Genomic DNA, 20,950 nt, shown 5'->3' with positions numbered 1-20,950 from the left:
GTGGTCGGGGGTGGGAGGGATGGGGTGGCTGGGTGATAGATGTTGGGGAGGGTATGTGCTATGGTGAGCGCTGTGAATTGTGTAAGACTGTTGAATCACAGACCTGTACCTCTGAAACAAATAATACATTATATGTTAAAAAAAAAAAAAGAAGAAGAAGAAGAAGATAGCAGGAAGGGAAGAAAGAAGGGGAGGAAATTGGAGGGGGAGACGAACCATGAGAGACTATGGATGCTGAGAAACAAACTGAGGGTTCTAGAGGGGAGGGGGTGGGGGGATGGGTTAGCCTGATGACGGGTATTAAAGAGGGCATGTACTGCATGGAGCACTGGGTGTTATACACAAACAATGAATCATGGGACACTACATCAAAAACTAATGATGTAATGTATGGTGATTAACATAACATAATAATAATAAAGAAAAAGAAAATCATTAGGTTAAAAAAAAAGTTTTTATTTATATTAGAGAGAGAGAGCAGGAGCAGGGGAGGGGCAGAGGGAGAGGGAAAGAGAGAATCCCAAACAGATTCCCTGCTGAGTATGGACTGCCCACCCCCCGCCCACAAGTCAAGGAGGCTCAGTCTCAAGACCCTGAGATCACAACCTAAGCAGAAAATCAAGAGTTGGGCTCTTAACTGACTGAGCCACCCAGGCACCTGGGATTGAATTTCTTTATAGTTTCACCAGCATTTGGTGGTGTCACTGTTTTTAATTTTAGTTCTTCCAATAGGTGCGTAGTGATGTCTCATTGTGGTCTTAATTAGCATTTCCCTAATGGCTATTGATATGAAACATCTTCTTACATGCTTATATGCCACCCATGTATCTTCTTCAGGGAAAGAAGTTCATCTTTTTTTTTCTTTCTTTCTTTTATGGACTTTTTTTGGTGTCATGTTTAAAAACTCTTCACCAAGTCTGAAGTCCAAAAGATTTTCTCCTATGTTTTCAAGAGGTATTATAGTTTTACATTTTTATTTAAATCTATCGTCTGTTTTGAATTAAGTTTTGTGTAATTTGTGAGGTTTAGGTCGAGATTCATTTTTCTGCCTCTGGGTATCATATTGTGTCAGCACAATTTGTTGAAAAGGTTATTCTTCCTCCACTGAATTGCTTTTTACCTTTGTCAAAAAATCAGTTGGCTGTACTTTTGTGTGTTTCTGTATTCTCTATCCTATTCTTTTGATCTGTGTGTCTATGCCTTTGCCAATACCATAGTCCAGTTACTGTAGCTTATAGTAAGTCTTCAAATCACATGGACTGGTAATTCCTACCACTTTATTATATTTTTCAGAAATGTTACAGATATTTTACTTCTTTTGACTTTACATATAAGCTTTAGAATAATCTTCTATATACCTACAAAATATCTTACTAAGATTTGATAGGAATTGTGTTGTATATGTATGACAATTTACAGAAAATTGATGTCTTTCCTATGTTGAGTCTTCTAATTCATGACCATGTTATATGTTTCCATGTATTTATATCTTCTTTGATTTCATCAGCATTTTATAATTTACAATGTATCAGTGTTGTACATATTTTATTAGATGTATATGTAGGTATTACCCTTTTTTTGAAGGTTTCGAACTGGTATTTTTAATTTTGATTTTGATGTGTTCATTGCTAGTATATAAAAATGCAATTGACTTTTTTTAATGTTTATGTTGTACTATGTGACATTTCTGAACTCATATAAATTATATAACTGTTTTGTAGATTTTTGGAATTTTCTACATAAACAATCAGGTCATCTGCAAATAGAAATTCTTATTTTCCAATATGAGTGCCTTTATTTCCTTTACTTAACTGTATCCTTTTGACTACAACTTCCAATTCCATGTTCAATAGTAGTGGTGAGACTGGATGAACTTGTCTTATTCCTAAACTTAGAGAAAAAGCATTCAGTCTTTTACCACTAGCTGTAGATTATTTGTAGTTTTCTTTTTTTTTTTTAAAGCAAGTTAGAGAAGTCACTCTATTCCTAGTTTTCTAAGAATTATTACCATGAATGGGTGTTGAAATTTGCCAAATGCTTTTTCTGCATCAATTGGTAGGATCATGTAATTTTTCATGTAATTTTTCTTTCTTACTCTCTTAATATAGAGGGTTATATTTCTTGGATTTGGAATATTATTCTAGTCTTGCATCCCTAGAATAAACTCATTTAGTTATGATGTACTAGTTTCTTATGTTTTTCTGAATTCTATTTGCTAATGTTTTGTTCAGAATTTTTTTATCTATATATATGAGCAATATTGATCTGTTGTTTCTTCCCTCCCTCACTCCTTTACTTCCTTCCTTCTTTCCTTCCTTCCTTCCTTCTTCCCTTCCTTCTTCCTTCCTTTTCTCTCTCTCTCTCTCTTTCTCTCTACCATTTTTTTCATCTGGATTTGTATTAGGGTAATTATTAGCTGTATCAAATGAGTTGGAAAGTCTTTCCTCTTCTATTTTTTTATATGAGCTTGCTTAAAATTAGTTCTTGATTTTTTTTTTAGTTCTTTTAAAAATGTTTAGTATACTTTTCTAATGAAACTATTTGAGCCTGGAGATTTCTTTTTCAGAATTTCATTAAATAAACAATTTAATTTCTTAAGAGTTACGGAGCTGTTTACATTATCTATTTCATGTTGGCTGAGTAGTGCTAATTTGTGCTTTCAAGAATTGGTCCATTTCATCTATGATGTCAAATTAATTTGTGTAGAGTTATTTGTATTGTTCCCTTATTATCCCTTTGATACCAGTAGAGGCTATAGAGATATCTCCTATTTCATTCGTGACATTGATGTCTTCTCTCTTTTTTCTAATCTGTTACACCAGAGATTTGTCAGTTTTACTGATCTTTTCCAAAAACCAGACATTTTTTATACAGTTTTTCTTCATTATTTCTATTTCCTCACTTCATTAATTTCTGCTAGTTTTGTTTCTTTAGTTATTCTTTCCTTCTTCTGCATGCTTTGGGTTTATTTGTGTTCTTCTTTGTCTAGTTTCTTGATGTGAAAGCTTAGATTATTGATTTGAGATTTTTCTTTTTTGCTAACAGGCATCTAGTGATATGCATTTCCCTTTATCACTACTTTAGCTGCATCCCACTTATATTGATATGTTAATTTCATTCTGTTAAATTTATTCTTTTTCTACTTCCTTTAATATTTCCTCTTTGATTTCTAGATCACTTAGAAATAGAGTGTCGTCTGCCTTCGGCTCGGGTCATGATCTCAGGGTCCTGGGATCGAGTCCCGCATTGGGTTCCCTGCTCGGTGCAGAGCCTGCTTCTCCCTCTCCCTCTGCCACTCCCTCTGCTTGTGCTCTTCTGTCTATCTCTCTGTCAAATAAATAAATAAATAAATAATCTTTAAAAAAAAAAAGAAATAGAGTGTTTAATTTCCAAGCATTTGGAGGTTGCCCTGTTATTGCTCTAACATTGATTTTCTACTCTGATGCTATTGTGGTCAGAGAATACACTGTATATGATTTAAATTCTTTTTAATATTTTGAGTTTGTTTTATGGTTAAGATATGGTCTATTTTGGTAAATGTTCTGTGGGCATAATGTGTAATCTATGGTTATTAGGTGGTATATCCTATAAATGTGTATTAAATCCTCTTGGTTAATAACAATGTTGATTTCTTTTATATTTTTGCTAATTTTATATCTAGTTGTCTATCACTGCTTGAGAGATGGGTGTGGGAAGGTTAAATATAATTGTGGATTTGCCTATTCTTTCAGTCTACCAGTTTCATTTCACATATTTTGCAGCTTTCTGTTTGGTGTATACACATTTAGTATTGTTGTCTTATTGGTGGATTGGCCCTTCTCACTATGTAATGACCCACTCTGTTCCTGGTAATATTCCTTGCTGGGAAGTCTACTTTGTCTGATATATTAATACAGCCACTCCTGTTTTCCTTTGGTTATTTGCATATTCTTTATAAATACTTAGACTTTCAACCTCCATATGTCATGCAGGTATTCCCCACTTTTTGAAAGTTTGTGTTATGCCACTTCACTTTTATGAAAGATCTACATTAGTACCTGTTTCCATTAACCTAAAGAAATCCTAAGAGGATTTTCACTTTAATGAAAAAAGGCAAAAAGAGCGTTCACTGTTTCTTTTGCAGTGAGTTGTTATAGAGGTAGCGCCAACCAGTAGCAGCAAGAGGTGCTCCACCAAGTTCCTTCCCCAGGAACAATGCTCAGCATCTCAGCATTAAGCCTCCCTAGCTTTGAACTATGTCTATGAGCATCTGTTTTTTCTCTTGATTTATTTTGTGCATCCATTAGCAAGATGTGTCCTCAGGAATCAGAAAAGCCTAAGAGAGGTTATTTTTGGGATCTGGGAATGCTAGAAAAATTTTCCATATAAATTAATGATAATTGCTTCTTCACTTTATGCCATGTTGTGGCTTATGTAAGGTTTCATAAGAGCACTCTACTTATAGATAGTGAGGGAAACCTGTATTTTAAGTGAGGTTCTTGTAAATAGCATGCAGTTGCATCATAATTTTAAATATACTCTTGTGATCTTAATTTTTTTAATTGTTGTAATTAAATTACATATAATGCAATTACTGATGTGGTAAGAGCTTATGACTGTCATTTTATTTTTTGTTTTCCGATTGTTCTATTTGTTTTTCAGTTGTGTTTTCTTTTTCTTCTTTTCCTGTAGGTTACTTGAACATTGTTTAGAACTCCATTTTAATTTATCTGTGATGTCTGTAAGTGTATCTTTTTGTTTAGAATTTTTAATTATTTGCTTTAGGTTTTATATTGTGGCTACATAACTTATAACAGTCTACTGGTGTCAACATATGACTAGTTGACGTAAAGTATGCAAAATTTTTCTACCCTTACATTATTCTACCTTACCTCAATTATAATTATCTTAAATATTTCCTGAGAGCTAAAGTAGACAGTTTTATAATTTTTGCTTCAAAAATTCACTGAGAGCTAAAGTAGACAGTTTTATAATTTTTGCTTCAAACATCAGGTATAATTTAGAAAACTTAATAGGAGAAGGGAAGTCTATTGTATTTGCCCATAATTTTGCTTTCTCTTGTTTTTTTCTTCCTTTTTGATGTTTCAAAATTTGTTCCTTTATCATTTCTTTTCTGTTTAGATAACTTCCTTAAGCCATTATTTTAGGGTAAATCTTCTGGCAACAATTCTCATTCATTTTTGTTTCTGTTTTGTTTATTTTATTTTATTTTCCATCATCTGAGACTGTCTTGAATTCCTCTCTATTTCTGAAGTCTTTTATTCTTGGGTGTATATCCTGGAATGAAGTTCTTTTATTTCAGCACTTTAAAACATACTACTTCTGGGGTGCCTGGGTGGCTCGGTTGGCTAAGCGTCTGCCTTTGGCTCAGGTCACGATCCCAGGGTCTTGGGATCTAGTCCTGCACTGGGCTCATTGGGCTCCTTGCTCAGCGGGGATCCTGCTTCTCTCTCTGCCTGATGCTCCCCCTGCTTGTTCTCTCTCTCTCTCTCTCTCTGACAAAAAAAAAAAAATGCTACTTCCTTTTGGCCTCCATGAATTCTTATCAGGAATTCACTATCATTAGAAAATTTTCTCCTATAGGTAAGGTGTTCTGTTTGCTTTCAAAATTTTTATTTTCCTTTAATTTTCAAAAGTTTACTATTATGTCTGGGCATGAATTTCTTTGGGTCTATCTTGCTTGGGATTTGCTCAGTTTAATGTATGTCTAATTTGGGGAAGTTTTCAACTTCTATTTCTTTGAATACTTTTCCCAACTCTGCCCTTTTCTCCTTCTCCTGGAACTCTGATAACATGTATGTTAGATATTTTGTAATAGTCCCACAGATTCCTGAATCTCTATTTTTGCATTATTTTCCAAATTATATTCTTTCTGTTCAAATTGTATAATTTCTACTGTTCTCCCTCCAGGGTTCTTATTTATATTTTCTATTTCTTTGCTAAGGATTTCTGTTTTAAAAAATACATCACATATGTTCATAATTGCTCATAGAGGCATTTTTATGATGAATGATTTAAAATTCTTGTCAGATATTTCTAACATTTGTATCACTTAAGTGTTGGTATCTGTTGATTACCTTTTCTCATTTAAGTTGAGATCTTCCTGGCTCTTTGCATGTCAAGAGATCTTTGAATTAAGTCCTAGATATTTGGGGGACTATGTATGAAATTTTGGATCTCATTTAAGTCTTGGTTTGGCTAGCCTTCTTTGACACTAGTCTGGCAGGGGAAGGGAGAGTACCACTCGGTACTGCCAGGTACAGTGAAAGTCCCGATTCCCTACTCAGCCTCCTTTGACTGTAGAGGAGGTAACTTCTCTTTACTACTGAGTAGTGATAAAGTCCTGACTATCTACTGACACCACCTCAGTCAAGAATAAGGAGGGGTACCCTGGGGCACCTGGGTGGCTCAGATGGTTAAGCGTCTGCCTTCGGCTCAGGTCATGATCCCGGGGTCCTGGGATCGAGTCCCGCATCGGGCTCCCTGCTCAGCGGGGAGCCTGCTTCTCCCTCTGCTTCTCTCTCTCTCTGTCTCTTATGAATAAATAAATCAAATCAAAAAAAAAAAAATAAGGAGGGGTACCCTGTTACCTTCAGGTGGAGATAGAAGTACTGGATTCCCACATGGTCTCCACCTATGTCAAAGGAGAAAAAGAAAGACAGCCTAGTTGCCACTCATTCTGCAAGGAAAAAAGTCCTGGCTCACCACTCAGACTTATCTGATCCATCGTAATTGACAGGAGGGTTAGGCAATTTTTTTTTTTTTAAGAGAAGTAAGCCTTTATTTCCTTGTTTCACAAACAAAGTTGGCTGAATCAGTTGCTTTTCGGTGATTAGTGAAAGAGACCAAATCCCCTCTCCTTGTCTGACTCCTGTGACTCTTCCTTTGCTTCAGCCTTGGCTGGGGCTGCAGCAGCAGCAGGTGCAGCAGTGGTGGTGGTGGCCACAGGGAAGGTAGCCACAAATGCAGATGGATCGGCCAAGACGGTCTTGACCTTTTCAGCAGGTGGGAAGGTGTAGTCAGTCACCACAGACAAAGCCAGGACCTGCTTGTATCTTTTGATGGTAGAATGGGTCACTGATGCAATGGTCAGGTAACCTGTCTGCAGACGTACACTGGCAACACTGCGGACACTTTCCATGAAGTGAGAATGCAGAGTTTCCTTTGTGATGTAAGCACTTCAGGGTTGTAGATGCTACTATTGTCAAACACCTACTGGATGGTCATCCCAAAGGAGAAGGGGAGATGTTCAGCATGGTGAGCAGTATGGCTTCACTGGCTCCCACTTTGTCTCCGGTGTTAAACATCTGCACATCACTCAGGATTTCAGTGGTTCCCCTGGAGATTCTAGTGGTGATGCCTAAATCCTGGAAGAACAAGGTCTTCTCGGGCCCCAGACCAGTGTTCTGGGCTGACACAGAGACTACGTGGGGCTATTCCACCAGCACAGGTAGCATCTGGCACCTTACTGGCCAGCAGTATGTCCCTGATCTCAGTGAGGTCCTCCTTGGTGAACATAAAGCCCACATTCCCCCTAATGTGAGGCGATAGTTTCTGCAGAGCAGGGTTGTTCTCCAGATGCCTTCAGATGACCTTGTGTATTGTGGTGTTCTTGCCCATCAGTACCACACCCTTCCCATGGACATGTGGATCTGCTGCATCTGCTTGGAATCCATGTTGCCTGCTCCCACAGTGAAGCATTTTGGCTATTCATCTAAAAGTTGGATGATCTCGGAGCATCTTGGTGGCTCAGTTCGTTGAGCGTCTGCCTTTGGCTTAGGTCATGATCTCAGGGTTCTGGGATTGAGCCCCGCATCGGGCTCCCTGCTCAGTGGGGAGTCTGCTTCTCCCTGTCACTCTCCCTGTGCTCTTAATCTCAAAAAAAAATGTAAATAAATAATTAATTAATAAAGTTGGATGATCTCAAGGAAGTATTTGGACTTCTGGGTCACCCTGTCTTCCCTGGGCATCATGGTGGTGCATTAGGGATTGCCATGCAGGGTTTAAAGACAATGTCACTTTCATGAGGATGCCTGGAGAGAGGAAGGGCAAATTTTTATAACTAGTGGAGAGTGGAAGTCTAGGTTACATCCTAGGCATTTGCTGGTATGTGAGTAGAGGTGGCGCCACAATTTTTTCTGTGCTGTTTGGTTAGAGTAAAGTAGCTGTTTTCTAAAAGCTTTTGTTTGTTTGTTTTTTTGTTTTAAATCGTGCTAGACTGTCCCTTTTATGATCCCTTTAAAACCAAACAGGAGCAAACTTTTGTTAGGGCTTTTATTGTCTGTGCCCATCGACATTTACAAGTTACTGGCTTTTGTAACACCAAGTCTGCAATATATAAAGATAAAAGAAAACCCACAGACTCGGCACTGTTATTTCCTGGATGCCAAGGTCCCCTGCCAGTCTGCCTTCTTCTCTCCAGTATTTTTTTTTTAATGTAATTAGTGGAAAGAGTAGAGGATTACTTCTTTATTTTTTAGGAAAGAGAAGTCTTTTCTTATTCCTTTTAATTTTGCTACCAAGGTTTTAAGTGATTAATTTCTAAGTCATCTGGATTACATCTTTAACAGTTTGGGTTTTTGGTTGCTGTTGTTTTGGTTTTTTTAGGTTACATTGCATTTTGAAATTCTTGTATTTCTGGTGATGTGCTTTTGGTGCCACAACTTATGTATTATAGATTGAAGGATAAATAAACGTGTGTGTATGTGTGTGTGTCCCTCTTCCCCAAATTGTGTTGATTCAATCATCTTATAGCTCTCTGATGCAGAAGAAAACTCTGCCATCAATATGTGTGTGTGTGTGTGTGTTTATTGTGTGTATATGTATATGTATATATGTATATTTTTTTTTCTTGCTAACTCACTGCACTTGTGCTTCATTGAAATTTCAGAATCATCTCAGAGATTGGGTTTGTTTTGGTTTTAATCAGTTATACCCAAAAGGAAGCAAAATGTTTATATTCACTCTAATTTTCTTTTCCAGTTCAGAGACCCTCTAGGGTGACCTTCCCCAAGGCCATAGTTGAATCAAGATTTATACCTCCCATCTTTTCCAGCGACTTCTCATCCCTGATCCCAGAGATTCTAAAATAAGAGTGCATATCTATTGGAATCTGCTTCACATACTTGAGGGCAATAGTTGTCTTGAATTGGTGAATGGTGGGTCGTTGGCTTATCACCTTGTCCACTTGTTTCTGTAGTATATCTTGCCTAAAAGCCTCAAAGTTTCTTGCATATTATTATCTGTCACAAAGTGTGTGGGACTATTGACATTTTTAAAAATTTTGTTTTAAATTAACTTAATTATGCCCCTAAGTCCCCATTCTTCCAGGCTGGTGGAAAATTTAATCTCAGAAATTCTTATATTCTAACAATTACCATGTACCCAAATATCACCTTCAGAGAGACAAGCTCTTCCTGGCACTTTAAGTGAGGGCTCTGCCAACAAGATACCATGTATCCATACAGCCGTTAGCAGTGAGAGAGTCCAGGGAATGAATGCAGACAGTAGAGCCAAACAGTTACAAGTCAAATATTGTCTCTACAAGTAGTTGTGCAGCATTGTGTATTATATAACTTCTCTTTGCCTCAGTTTTTTCATCTGTAAAATGTAAATTCTAGTATGTGATCTCAGAATATCTTATTAAGGATTAAATGAATAAATGGAGGTGAAGTTCTCCAAACAATGCCTTGCACACAGCAGGCTCTAGACGTGAGTTTGATATTGTGTTCCCTTGAGGTCTTGCCTTCTCCCTGGGGTACTACAGTTTCCCAAGGACATAGATTAGTCAGCCCCCTTCTCAATTTCAGTCCTTCCCATCTAGTTGCTTCTTTCTAAATTCTCCTTTGCCCTCCATTTCCCTCAAAATCCTAGGAATCCTCTTTGCTAAGCTTAAAATTGCACAAAAGGAGAAGAAGCACTTTTTTTTTTTTTTTTTTTTTTTTAGAAGAAGCACTTTTAACTTTTATCTGGTCATCCAAAATCTGTGGCAAAAAAAAAACAAAGCCCAGCTACTTTCTGGATATGGAAGAAGGGTATATCCACAGACAACATATAAATATTATCCTGCCACACATGATCTAAGCCTTTGATCATTTCAGTGGGAATGTTGGAGAGAACTAGAATTTGAAATCTATTTGTTTAAGCTTTTTTCTTTGTGGAAAGATTTCAGGGTTTTTTTTTTTTTTAATCTCTTACCTGCTAGCTGGTGTCCTATAGAATTTATGATTTCTTCAGAATTATAGAGAAATTGTTTTTACTATGTATACATTAAGATAGTATTAATAAAATTATAGTAATACAGAATTGAAAAGGGGGCATATTCCTTTGGGTGCCACCTATATGGAAATAGACAAAGTATATAACCTACTTATACAAAACTAAAAAACATACATCAATCTTTTCACTTTGGGTTTACTCATTCACTGTTAAATGTGTCTATAATTTCATATTACTTATGTTTTTTATTACTTGTGATTTTCTATTAATAGTGCTTATATTATTATAGCTATATAAAGTTTGACATTTGAGCTTACTTCATGGATTTCAGGCTCAAATCGTACTTAGAATAGATTTTCTAGGAAGTATGGTTTTGATGACATAGAAAGTAATCGTTTTTATTCCAGTTGGATAGGGGTCTAAAATAATTATCTTTATTTGGTATCAATATTTTATGTCCAAACTTTACAATTATAAAAATCTGATTTTGTGCCCATATTTTAATTTGCAATGAATGTATATAAGTATATATCTATACACAACACACTTTTTTGTGTACATGGTTTTATTTTACAAATGAATGCATACACGTATATTTTATATATTTATAAAAACAGTTATGGAATGAATAAGTCATGGGAATAAAAGGGACACTGTAGGGAATATAGTCACTGATATTATAATAGCATTGTATGGTGACAAATGGTAGCTACACTTGTGAGCATAACATAATGTATAGCAAAGTTGGATCAATATGCTGTAGATCTAGTAGTAATGTAATTTTGTGTGTCAACTATATTCAAATAAAAAAATTTTTTAACATATATACATAATTTAAGAAATATAAATAAAACATAAATATATAAAGAAAAGCATGTATGTATAAATTTATATATATAGTATATTTACATAATGTATATATAAAATGTTTCAGCAATTTCCAAAAATTATATTTGAATATCTAGTGATAATTGTTTTTGGTGCCCCAGAATAGCCAAATGTCAAAGGAAATGTCTCCAAAGTTAAAATAATTTAACATATTGATATAAGTAATGCAATTAATATAATGTTATATTAAATTATATTAATTGATGTTAATTTTTATTAATAAAATGCATATATCAGTGTAGCCATTCAATTATTGATATAAATTATAAAGTATGTTAATGATTAATGTAAATTATAAAGTGTGTTAATTTATAATAAAGTATGTTAATGATTAATGTAAATTATAAAGTGTGTTAATTTATAATTAATATAAAAACTATCATATTAAAATGATCAACTGCTTTCATAGGAAGTACTAAATGTAAAAGCACAATTTCTTTTTTTTTTTTTAATTTTATTTATTTATTTAACGAGAGATAGGGAGCACAAGTAGGCAGAGTGGCAGGCAGAGGGAGAGGGAGAAGAAGGCTCCCTGCTGAGCAGGGAGCCCGACGCAGGGCTCGATCTCAGGACCCCGGGATCATGACCTGAGCTGAAGGCAGATGCTTAACTGACTGAGCCACCCAGGTGCCCCAAAAGCACAATTTCAAAATATTAATTAATCTCAACTTTTGTTAGCAACAATTTTTTTTTTTTTTTTTAGAGAGCACAGGGGAGGGGTAGAGGGAGAGGAGAGGGAGAGAGAGAATCTTAAGCAGGCTCCATACCCAGTGCAGAGCCCAATGTGGGGCTCAATCTCAAGACCCTGAGATCATGACTTGAGCCAAAATCAGGATTTGGACACTTAACCAACTGAGCCACCTAAGCATTGTGGGTAACATTCTTAATTACAGATGTAAACCTAATAGTTTTTGTTTAGTATTACCCATGCATATATTATTGGAAGAATACCTTATTCTGACACTTTTGTGTTGTTCAAAATTTTTTAACTTCTTAACCATCACAAAATGTTGGCAGAGTAACAAGAGCACCGGGAGATGTGGTGAGCACCTAAGTTATGAAAGCTCAAAGCCTGCTTAGATTTATTAGGCACAGTGTCTTCAAAACAGTAATGGATTCTGCAAAGTAATTCTATCCTGAGTGCTATATATGAAGAACAAGTAGACTTATTATTCTTAAAATACCTGCCTAAAAGATACCATTGCTAGAAACTAGAAAACAGAAGAAAGGTTTTTCAGGTTTCTAAACAAAAAGAAAGAGGAAGTGTTTCAACAGGTCATATACTGATGTGATTTTGTGATCATTCAACTCACCTACATCAAATTTCAAGTGAATAAAAGTTGCAGGTACTCAATTTTGTACATTGTATATTTCCCACTCATTAAGTTGTATTTTGTTTTAATTTCATATACCATAATAATTCATTAGAATGATTTATTAATTTGAAATGTATTTTCAAGTGATTATTATATCATTAAAAACAATATTTGACACACTTCTACACTTCCATTAATCAAAATGTTATGTGCACACCAATCAGTATCATTTTTAAAAATCTCACCCTATTAGAAGGTTGTTTATTTAGAAAATGCAGTAAAAATTGCATTGATTAAAATGGTGAAAAAGTAATTTTAAAAATACTTTGATGTCTGAGTAATATTCCATTGTGTGTGTATACTGCATCTTCTTTATCCATTCATCAGTCAATGGACACTTGGGCTCTTTCCATAATTTGGCTATTGTCAATAATGTTGCTGTAAACATTGAGGTACATGTATCCCTTTGAATGAGTATTTTTGTATCTTTGGGTCAATACCTAGTAGTGCAGTTGCTGGATATTTTAACTTTTTGAGGAACCTCCATACTGAGTAACAGGGTTCCCCTTTCTCTGCATCCTTGCCAACACCTGTTGTTTCCTGTGTTGTTAATTTTAGCCATTCTGAAAAGCGTGAGGTGATCTCTCATTGTGGTTTTCATTTGTATTTCCCTGATGATGAGTGATGTGTCTGTTAGCCATCTGTATTTCTTCTCTGGAAAAATGTCTATTCATGTCTTCTCCCCATTTTTAACTGGATTATTTGTTTTTGGAATATTACTCAGCCATAAAAAAGAATAAAATCTTGCCATTTGCAATGATGTGGGTGGAGCTAGGGAGTATTATGCTAAGTGAAATAAGTCAGTCAGAGAGAAAGACAAATACCATATGATTTCACTCATGTGGAATTTAAGGAACAAAACAAACAAGCAAAGGGGAAAAAAAAAGAGAGACAGAGGCAAACCAAGAAACAGACTTTTAACTATAGAGAACAAACTGATGATTACCAGAAGGAAAGTAGGTGGAAGGATGGGCTAAACAGGTGATAGGGATTAAGGAGGGCACTCATTGTGATGAGCACTAGTTTTTGTATGGAAGTGATGAATTGCTAAATTCTGCTCCTGAAACTAATATTATACTGTGTGTTAACTAACTGGAATTTAAATGAAAACTTGGGAAAAACACTTTTAAAATAGTAATTTATGAATATAAGTATAAAACATCATGTTTTGCTAGTACTTCTGTATAAACTGGCATTTTTGCCTCAGAATAGTCCTGTCAGTTCATCCAGAAGTGTCATATTTTTATTGATAAAAAAGAACTCAAAGCAATGGAAACAATGATAATAATATGTTGTGTATATGTAAATAACTTTTATAAAAATTATCACACTTGATCATCATATCTATATTGTAAGGCAGGCAGGGATTTTGATCTTCATTTTTAAAGTCAGAAAATAAAAAAGGGTGATGTTTAAGGAAGCTTTGTACAATACAGCTTTCTGTGATGATGGAAATGTCTATACTTGTGCAAGCCAATTCAGTAGCTACTAGACTCATATGGCTATTGAACACTTAAAATGTTTAGTGTTACTGAGGAGTGAAATATTTAATTTTTAAAGATTTATTTATTTATTTGAGAGAGAGAGAGAAAGAGAGCACAGGGGGAGGGGGGCAGAGGAGAGAGATCTCAAGTGGACTCTGTGCTGAGTGCAGAGCCTGACACAGGGCTTGATCTCACAACCCTAAGATCACAACCTGAGCCAACACCAAGAGTTGGACTTTTAACTGACCATGCCACCCAGATGCCCCTAATTTAATTTTAATTTTAATGTTATTAGTCACATGTAGCAATTTGAATAACACAGGCTCACAATGTTGTCCATTTATAAAGTGTTTTACTTATTTACCTTTGCAGTATATGTTTATGTGAGAAATGGAGCTAGATTTGGACTTGTACCTTCTGAGTCCTTCTGTGATGCTGTGGAGCTAGTGAAGCACCTTGCCTAATTCCCAATTTATGGGGAAGCAGAGATTAGAAAGCGCATTTAGATGGACATGTCTTGTAATTGCTAAGCAATTCAGTTGTAGAAGAATATAAACTGTTGATCAGCCACTGAATCTAATGAAATAATTTATTTTGTCATTTGAAAATGTTTGCGTCTAAAATCACACACATTTCAAACTGAAGGAAGCTTTGCTTACTCATCACTAAAGTTAGCAGGTCAAACCAGGCATTGGCAAAACCCAAAGAAGATAAATAATTCAGCTAAGGATTTACAGAGAATTTAGGGGCATTTAAGATTAATGGAACTGGCTGATCATGTTTTGTGGTTGACCGCTGTATATTTCTGGGAATTAGTTAAGGACTGGATTTTCTCTTGTGAGATTCCAGGGATAGTATTCATGTAGTCCAAATGTTACTTCACAGCCCAAGCATTCATTCAGAAACTATAAACAGATATCTCTACTAATGATTGAGAAAGCTGCTTTGATTTTTCCATTCCTTCTCATTCCACAGCTTCAAAACCCCAAATACACATATCTTATGTAGATTTAAAAATAATCTCATCAGCTAAATTGAGAGCTAGTTTCCTCCGAGGAAGAAATAGTGTAGACTGGTCCATGGTGATGCTAGAAGCTATGACAAAAATGTGTTTAAAATAAATATAGTTGGTTTTTTGTTTTCCTCCCCAAAATATGTTTCTGAACATCAGTAATTTCTAACTTTAGGAACATGCTGAGTTCCACCTTTTAAGGATTATTTCTGCCTGTCTCCTTACCCTTGGAGATTGTTGCTTTCTTCGAAATGTCTCCTAATCCCTTGGCATCCCCCCCCTTTTTTTTGTCTCACTCAATGGCATTTGCTATATAGTAATTTCCTATTTTGATGTAGCAAAACATCCCCGAATTTAGTGGCTTAAAAAACTATAATTTTGCAATTTAGGTGGGTCAGGAATCTGGATTGGCTTGGCTGGGTCCTTTAGGTCTTGGGAGCTCTCAAGAGTTCAGTCAAGGTAGGATATCAAGGCTTTACTGAGAAAAGGATTCATCTCCAAGGGTATTCATGTAGATGCTGACAGGATTTATTTCTTTGTGGACTTTAGGCTGAGAACTTGAATTCTTTGCTCATTACTGGCCCACAATTCTTTGCCTGTGGGCCTTTTCATAGAACAATTAAAAACATTGCAACTTGCTTCATCAGAGTGAGGAAGTGAGAAGAAGCAGAGAGAGAGTTTGTGAGAGAGTGTCTGTAAGAGAAAATAGGAGGAAAGTTACAGAATTTTGTCACCTAATCTTACAAATGCCATCCTATCACTTTCTCCATAGGCTGTTATTATGAGCCTCTGGGTCCAGCCCACATTCAAGGAGAGGGGATGACATGAAGGCAGGAATATCACGATGGAGGGCAGATTGGAGTCGTTTCAGAAACTGTTTGCCATAGTCTCTATTTTTAGGTATCTAACAATCTCCTCATATATTTGTTCCCATTTTGGTCCTGCAAATTTGTTTTAAAGCATAGAAGTGTCTGTTATTGGTGATAACATTAAAGTACAATTAAAACTGAAAAGAGATGTAAATACTTTATTTCAAAGGATATAACAATTGGTACTTTTTTTAAATAAGATTTTAATTGTAGTAAAATATACATAAAAAGTACCATTTAACTAATTTTAAGCCTATATGTCAGTAGGGTTAAGTACGTTCATGTTGTTGCACAACCAATCTCTAGAACACTTTTCATCTTACAAAACTGTAACTCTATACCCACTGAGTAACAGCTCCTATTCCCCCCTAACCAATAGAGTGCGGCAACCACAATTCTATTTTCTATTTTTTGAATTTTACTATTCTAACTACCTCACATACATGAATCTGTTTGTCTTACTGTGACTGGCTTATTTCACCTAACAAAATGTCCTTAAGATTCATCCATGTTGTAGCATGTGTCAGAATTTCCTTCCTTTTTAAAAGCTGAATATATTCCAATGTATGTATATACCATATTTTTTATCCTTTCATCCGTTGATAGACAATTGGATTGCTTTCAACTTTTGGTTTTTGTGAATAATGCTGCTATAAACATGGGTGTGGAACTATATTTTTAAGACCTTGCTTTCAAATATTTGGAGTGTATACCCAGAAGTGGGTCTTGTTAGATCATATGATAATTCAATTTTTAATTTTTTAAGGAACCATCATATTGTTTTCCACAGTAGCTGCATCATTTTATATTCTCATAAACAGTGCACAAGGGTTCCAATTTCTCCATATCCTCACCAACACTTCTACTTTCTCTTTTTGCTTTTGTTTGGGTTGTAGCCATCCTAATGGGTATGAGGTGGTATCTCATTGTGGTTTTGATTTGTGTTTTCCTAATGATTAGGGATGCTGAGCATCTTTTCATGTGCTTATTGGCCCTTTGTATTTCTTCTTCAGAGAAATATCTATTCAAGTCCTTTGCCTATTTTTAATCAGATTTCTTTTTTGTCCTTGAGTTGTAATTCTTTTATATTCTGGAGATTAATCTCTTATCAGATAGGTGATTTGCAAATATGTTCTCTTACTCCCTAGATTAATCGCCTTTTTACTTTGCTGATTGTCCTCTGATGTACCAAGTATTTGATTTTCATGTAGCCCAAATTATCTATATTTGCTTTTATTGCCTGTGTTTCTGTTGTCATATCCAAAAACTCATTGTCACTTAATATTGTTGATGTCAGTACTGTCCAAAGCAATCTGCCAGTTCAGTGCAATCTCCATTGAAATCCCAATGAGTTTTTTTCACAGAAACAGGATAATCCCTCCTAAAATTCATATGGTATTTCAGGGGACCCTGAATAGCCAAAATAATCTTGAAAAAGAACAGATTTAGAGGTGACACACTCCCAGATTTCCAAACTTATTATATAGCTACAGTGATCAAAACAGTGTGGTACTGGTACAAATATAGACATATTATAGACCAATGAATAGGATAGAGAGCCCCCAAATAAACTTTTGCTTGTATGGTAAATCAGGGGCCAATGGTGTAAGTCTCGGTCTGAATATGAAATCCTGTGAACCAGGAGTGCTTATAGCCAAGGGCAAAGGAAAATAATTGTCTCAGCTCAAGCAGAGAGCGCAAATTCACCCTTCTTTTGCTTTTTTGTTTAGGCCTTTAACAGATTGGATGCTGCCCACCTATATTAGTGAAGACAAACTTGTTTACTTAGTCTACTAATTCAAATACTAATCTTTACAGGACAGATGCTCACAGAAACACCCAGAAATAAGAAATAATATTTTACCAGCCATATGGGCATCCCTTAGCCCAGTCAAGTTGACACATAAAAATAACTATCACATATATGTAAAACTATATATATCATATATCATATATTTGTGTTTATATATAACAGAGAGAATTGAAGTCTCCAACCAAACTTGTGGATTATTTTTATCTGCTTTCAGTTTTATTAGTTTTTGCTCTATGAATTCTGAAGTTCTGTTAGTAGGTGCAAAAATGTTTAAGATTATTATATCTTCTGGATAGATTGACCTCTTTACCATTCTGGAATAACCTTTATTATCCCTGATGATATGCCTATATTATTAATATAGCTACTCAAGCTTTCATTTAGATTAATATTTGTGAAGTATATTCTTTTTTTGCTTTTGATACTCAGTTTTTTATTAATTTATAATTGACTTACAATATCCCATAAGTGTACATTGTAGTGATATGATATTTTCATACATTATGAAATGATTCCCACAATAAGTCTAGTTACCATCTGTCATCATACAAAATTATTACAATATTATTGATCATATTTCCTATGCCATACATTACATCCCATGACTTATTTATTTTATAACTGAAGATTTTACTTCTTAATTCCCTTCACTTTTTTCCCTTTCTTTTTTTTCTTTTATTTCCCATTCTTTTACCTTTAATCTATTATTTTATATTTAAAGTTGTTTCTCTGTGGGCAGCATATAGTTGGGTCTTGCTTTTTTCTGATAATCTCTTTCTTAATTACTATGTTTAGACCATTTGCATTTCAAACTATTGATATGGTTGGTTTAAAATCTAGCAGATAAAAAAAATCTAGCAGATCGCTAATAGTTTTCTGTTTGTTCCATATGTTCTCTATTCTAATTTCCTTCCTTTACTGCCTGCTTTTAGAATTATTAGGTACATATTTTATTCTTCCATTTTAATATTGGCTTCTTATTTATTTCTTTATCACAGTCCACATTCAAATAATATTATACAATTTCATATACACAGCAGTATATTTACATTTCCTCTCTCTTCTCTATAGTATTATTGTTGTCATGTGTTTTATTTTTATATGTGCAATAAATCTACAATGCATTGCCATTAATATTACTTGGATATGTAAGTGATGAATCACTAAATTCTATTCCTGAAACCAATATCACAGTATATGTTAACTAACTAGAATTTAAATAAAAACTTAAAAAAAATGTTTTGCTTGGACAATCATATTTAGGGTAATTCAAAATAAGAATAAAAATATCTTCTCCATCATTATTGAGACCATTTCTGGAGCTCTTTATTTCAGATTTCTCTCTGATATTACATTCCTTCTGTCTGAAGAATTTTTTTTAACTTTTTTTATAGTGCAGATATGCTGGTAATGAATTTTCTTAGGACTGGTTTGTCTAAAAATATTTATTTTAATTTAAAAATGTATTTGTCTAGATAGAATATCCTGGTTTGACTTTTTGTTTGTGTCATTACATTAACGATGTCAGTGTTTGCCTTCTGGTTTGCATAGTTTCTGATCAGAAGTCTGCTCTAATTCTTGCCACTGATTTTCAATCAGTATATATTTCTTTCTTTTTTTTATTTTTAATGACTGCCTATAAGATTAACTCTTTATCTTTGGTTTTAAGCAGTTTGAATATAGTGTGTCTAGTAGTGTTTTATTTTTGTTTTGTTTTCAGTATTTATTCTGCTTGGATCTGCCTGCATACTATTTACCCTCTTCCAGCAGTAGATTGTTATTGCTTGTTACTTGGTAATTGCTAGCACGGTTTTGTGGGGAGACACGGGAACAAGGGCAGATCTGTTTTCATAATCAGGTTCAGTGTTAGGCAGGTACTCTCTGCCTTTGTCTTTGAAGTGGTGCTTTCCTTTGCCATGTTTCCTCCCGGTAGCAGACAAACACTGTCTTATTTCTTTGGTTCTTTTGAGGGAGGAGAATGTCCTGCTTTCCTCCAAAGTTAGGAGACTGACCATGGTATTGGTGTGATTTCTGGACCCAAATTGCCCCACTTCCAGTGATAGGGTTATTTTTTCTTTTGCTTTTCACTAGGTCACAATGGTACTTATGTGTGGCAGCACAGAACTTTTGTACAACAGAAGAAAAGGCTCTTGGTGGAGCTCTGTACCCTTCCTGTCATAATGGTGGTCTCCTCCTCCAGGTTACCCCACCAAATGAGGCTCTCTCCAGTCTCCCATTCTGTTCCCAATCTTATTCATGACAACTGAGTAGAGGTTCATGGAGAAGAGCCCCTAGCAGGTGTAAACTCCCCTGTGTCTACGGCTCCCAGTGATTCTATACTCTCATTGTGGCTCACAGGCAACCTTCAGAAATTCATTAAAATTGGGAGGTCAGTTTTTCTTACTTGCTTGGAGGGCATTCTGTGTCTTTTCCTCTGCAGTAAGTTAGCCAGTGTTTGCAAACCATTTCCACTGGATCGTGGTATAGAGGTTCTTGGGTTTCCATCTGTGTTGTGGCCTTGTGACCTCAGTAATCTGGGTTTCAGAAAGTTTTATTTTTTGTAGTCCTTTTGATTTTTCTTGTTGTTATGTTGGGAGCTAGGGTTTTAACAAATTTATGTATCTTTGGTGGAAGCAGAACTCCTGGATTAGTACTAGATAGCAAGAACAACAAAAGTTTCCTAGGCATTTCTAATATACAACTACAGTCGAGAACCCCAGAAACGTGAGCACCATGCATGGCCTCTAATGCTGTGGTTTTGAGCCTGAGTACTGATGAGAATCACTAGGGGACTTTTAAGAATATTGATGCCCTGCGGCGCCTGGGTGGCTCAGGCGTTAAGCGTCTGCCTTCGGCTCAGGTCATGATCCCAGGGTCCTGGGATCGAGCCCCGCATCGGGCTCCCTGCTCCGTGGGAAGCCTGCTTCTCCCTCTCCCGCTCCCCCTGCTTGTGTTCCCTCTCTCGCTGTGTCTCTCTCTGTTCTATAAATAAATAAATGAAATCTTTAAAAACAAAAAAAAAGAATATTGATGCCCAAGTTCTAGCCTCCAGAGATTCTGGATGAATTGGTCTCAGCAGAGCTTCAGCCATGGATATTTATTAAAATCTACCTTGTAGATTCCGATTCATAGCTAAGGTTAGTATCACCGTTCTAATCAGTCTAATTGGTACTGTAAGTGTGTGAAGTAACATATTACAGCATATGAACCATGATATTCTTAAATCTATTATAATCACAAATTCCTTTTAAGATACATACTTTTTTTTTTTTTAAAGATTTTATTTATTT

At 35.4% G+C, this 20,950-nt stretch overlaps 1 protein-coding gene and 1 pseudogene across 2 annotated transcripts in view; one reads left to right on the top strand and one right to left on the bottom strand.

The window, feature by feature from the left end:
* LRRTM4 (leucine rich repeat transmembrane neuronal 4) overlaps window positions 1-20,950 on the top strand; it is a 649,649-nt gene that overhangs the window by 218,833 nt on the left and 409,866 nt on the right. The gene's annotated exons all lie outside the window — the stretch shown is intronic.
* Window positions 6,795-7,970, bottom strand: LOC102749099 (large ribosomal subunit protein uL10-like; annotated as a pseudogene).

Source organism: Leptonychotes weddellii, chromosome 10 (genome assembly GCF_054177405.1).
Source record: "Leptonychotes weddellii isolate Sample4059 chromosome 10, ASM5417740v2, whole genome shotgun sequence".
Lineage (NCBI taxonomy): Eukaryota > Metazoa > Chordata > Mammalia > Carnivora > Phocidae > Leptonychotes > Leptonychotes weddellii.
This window is presented reverse-complemented; position numbering and strand designations above follow the sequence as displayed.